General features: G+C 35.9%; 1 pseudogene; it reads right to left on the bottom strand.

Moving 5' to 3' along the window:
• Window positions 1-561: 561 nt before the first annotated feature.
• On the bottom strand, window positions 562-1915 carry LOC125168383 (tubulin alpha-1B chain-like; annotated as a pseudogene).
• Between the last annotated feature and the right edge of the window lie 2109 nt (window positions 1916-4024).

The following is a 4024-nucleotide window of genomic DNA, read 5'->3' as shown; positions in this document are numbered from 1 at the left end:
TATGCAACACACTCAGAAGAGACCCCCTAAGGCCCCAGGTTCTGGTGAACTGAGGACGCTGTACTACAGGGCATCATAGGACCTCTTCATAAGGCCATTACTTTACTAAAATGTGTATTGCATTCATTTATAGTTGGATATTAAGCCAACCTTTGATTAATGGGTTGACTCCTGATGGATCATGGTTTATAATTTTTTTATATTAGATTTTAGTTTTTTGCTATATTTAGTTTTATAGTACTCTGAGGATTTTTTCACATATGTACTCTTAAGAAACATTAATTTTTAGGTTTTTTTGGGGGGGGATGATGTTTTGACATCAGAGTAATATTGAACTCATAGATTGAGTTGGAAAATGGACCCTCTTCATCTGTTTTTTTTTTTTTCTTTCTTAAAGCCTTTAAAACATAATGGAAAAATCTTACAGGTACACATGGAAAAGTAAGATGTGATCACAGTTAAAAGTGAAGACAATCTAACTAGAGAGCTTTGATGCCTGTCAACTAATGCAGAAGCTAAATTTCTGAATGTGATAAGTTGCAGGGCTGAAAGGAATGGTAATTAGTATTTCTCTCCTTCTTCACTCTCTCCTTAAACAAAATCCACACCAACCTCCTCATAATCCTTCTCAAGATTATGGAATCTTATAAAGTATTTCTTAGGCCATGCCCTCCCAGTCCTCAGAAAACTCTCCTTCCTCTGCATCCTCACCCACATACCAGTGAAAAAAAGCATGCTGAACATACATCAAGTCAAACTTGTGGTCCAGGCAAGCCTAGGCTTCAGGAATGGCGATAGTGTTGCTCAGCATGCACACAGTTTGCTATACTGTGGCTAAGTCTCCACTAGGTACCAGTGGGCGGCTGGTAATTAATGCCAGCTTTGAAGCCAATGGGGCACCAGTCCACAAACTGGACGTTGTGCTTGGTCTTCATGGTGGCAATGGCAACATCGACATCTTTGAGAACCACATCGTCATGGTACAACAGGCAGAAAACCACATATTTACCATGATGGGGGTCACATTTCACCATCTGGTTGGTTGGTTAAAACCATGCATTAGTGATCTCTGCTGCAGAAAGATGTTCATGGTAGGTTTTCACAGCAGAGATGACAAGAGCACATGTGGCCAGGGGGAAGTGGATGCAGGGATATGATACCAGGTTGATGTGGAATTCTGTCAGACCAATATTCAGGGCTCCATCAAATCTGAGGGAAGCGATGATGGAAGACACAACCTGGCTAGTAAGGCAGCTAAGATTAGTGTAGGTTGGGGATTCAATATTGAAACTTTTACAACAGATGTCATAGATGGCTTCATTGTCTACCATGAAGGCACAGAGTGCTCCAGGGTGATGTGGGTAGTGAGGATGGAGCTTGGGGTTCACCAAAAACTGGAAATCTGGGGGACTGGGTAAATGGAGAACTCAAGCTTAGACTTCTTGCCATAATCAACAGAGAGATGTTCCATCATTAGGGAAGTGAACTCAGAACCAGTTTCTTCTCCAAAGCTGTGGAAAATTGAGTCACCCTGAAGACCTGTGCACTGGTCAGCCAGTTTTCAAATTCGGTCCAAGACCAAGTCAAGGATCTCCTTGCCAATGGTATAGTGCCCTGGGCCACAGTTATTGGCAGCATCTTCCTTGCCTGTGCTGAGCTTCTCAGGGTGGAAGAGCTAGCGGTAGGTACCAATGACTATGGGTTCCAAATTTAAAAACATTGCCCTGGGCACATGCTTGCCAGAACCTGTTTCACTGAAGAAGGTGTTGAAGGAGTCATCTCCTCCCCTAGTGATCTTGTCACTTGGCATCTGGCTATCAGGCTGGATGTTGTATTCCAGGCAGTAGAGTTCCCAGCAGGCACTGCCAATCTGGACACCAGCCTGGCCAATGGAGATGGAGATGTGCTCACACATTATGGCTATGGGTTAGCAGGTGCAGGTTACAGGAGCATACAGACATTGGGTCCTGATGACTGTCCCTGACAAGCTAAGTGTTGAGGTAAGTAATGCACTCCCTCTTCATCTGTTTTTTGGTTTTGGAGAAACTTGTTAAGGTTACAGTTTGGTTTTTAAATGTTTGGTAACATTCACTAGTAAAGTCATCTGGGCTTGTTCTTTTCTTTGTGGGAAGTCTTTAAAAATATCAATAAAGGTATTTAACTGTTATAAGTCTATTTAGAATCTCTATTTCTTCTTGAATAATTTTTAATAGTTTGTGACTTTTCAAAAATTTGTCCATTTCATCTAGGATTTCCAATGTGTTAGGATAGAAGTATTCATATCAGTCTTCTATATTCCTTTTTATTTTTACATAGTCAACATTTTTTTCATTCTTTTCTCTCTCTCTTTTCTCCTTATCATTCTCTTTTCCTTCTGGCATATGTACAATGTTGTGCTTGATGGTATCCCACATTTTTCTGAAGCATTGTTTACTTTTTCATTATTTTTATTTTTCTGTTTAGATTGCATAATATCTTGATATATTTTCAAATTTATTTTTTTTCTTTCTGCTATATAAAATATATAGTTGTTAGCTTTAGTCATTTTTTAAAACCATTTGGATATAAAATTTTAATTTCATAATTTTTATTTAATAATTAATAATTTTGATCTGTTTATTGATGTTCTCTATTTGACAGAACATTTTCATCATATTTCCTTTTATTTTCTTTTGGTATGGTTGCCTTTAATTACTTAAAATAACTTCTTAGAAGTCTTTCTTGCTAAGCCCATCACCTGGGCCCCCTTAAAAGAAGTTTCTACTGCCTTTTATTTTCTGTCAATGGGTCACACTTTTCTATTTCTTTCTATGTTACCTAAACTTTGTTGGAAACTTGACATTTCATGTAATATATTATAGCAACTCTGTATACTGATCCTTAATTCCACCCCAAGGATGCATAGAATTGGTACAACTGCCTTATAATCAGCTAGGCAATGAATAGTAGTTTTGAAGATGTATCTAAGCCTTGGTTCTACAGTTCTATTATATACTTTAGAGAAGCCTAAAACCACCTGTACAAGGAATTATTCACCGAATGTTCATTATATCAATATTTGCTGGAGAGAGAATAGGGAAAAAAAGAAGCAACTTAAATGTCTACCAGCTAGAGGATGGGTGAATAAAAATGTGTTTATGGGTAAATGGAATAAATAGATAAGTGGATAAATGGAAAAAGTGTTCTTTTACTTCTGTGTTCTAGCCACAAAATATAGTATCATTTTAAAATGTTAGTATTGGTTGTGGTGGGCACACAATATTTTTATTCTTTTACCATGATTCTCCATTGCATATAAATATGATGTGAATAAGCAGTGAATAAGTAAAAGGAGAAAAACATATTATTTAAAGCATACCTGTACTCTAAAATAATAAAATAAGTACTTTAGGCTGAAGGAAAATGATTCTAATTAGAAAATATACCTACTCAAGTGAATGTAGAGTTACAAATAAGGCAAATGCATACTAAAATATAAATACAAAGGATGACTCAACAATACAAAATTAAAAAAATATCCTGACTTTAAATATAAAGACATAGATAAGTAGAAAGTAAAAGAATGTGGAAAAGTTGGAGCATGAATACACTAATTGTTACAAAACTGAAGTGGCTCTATGAATACCAGACAAAGTATGCTTCAGTTAAAGGAATATTAGCAGACAAGGAAAGCTCTATGAATACCAGACAAAGTATGCTTCAGTTAAAGGAATATTAGCAGACAAGGAAAGGTTTTCAAATAAACAAGAAGACAAGCAGATCTAATGTCTGTTCATCTAACAATAGAATTTCAAAGTACATTAAAAGACAATAAACAGATGGAAAACATAAACTGTCCAATTCACAATATAGTTGGATATTTCAACCTTTCTCTCTTCATACGTGACAGAATACACAGAAAATTGGTAATAATATAAAAATTAAAATTATTAGGAAATATTTGTAACTAATTAATATTAATAGACTTTACACTTAATAATTTCAGGCTACATATTATTTTAAAGTGAAAATGGAATATTCACAA

The sequence above is a fragment of the Prionailurus viverrinus genome, chromosome B3 (assembly GCF_022837055.1).
Source record: "Prionailurus viverrinus isolate Anna chromosome B3, UM_Priviv_1.0, whole genome shotgun sequence".
NCBI lineage: Eukaryota > Metazoa > Chordata > Mammalia > Carnivora > Felidae > Prionailurus > Prionailurus viverrinus.
This window is presented reverse-complemented; position numbering and strand designations above follow the sequence as displayed.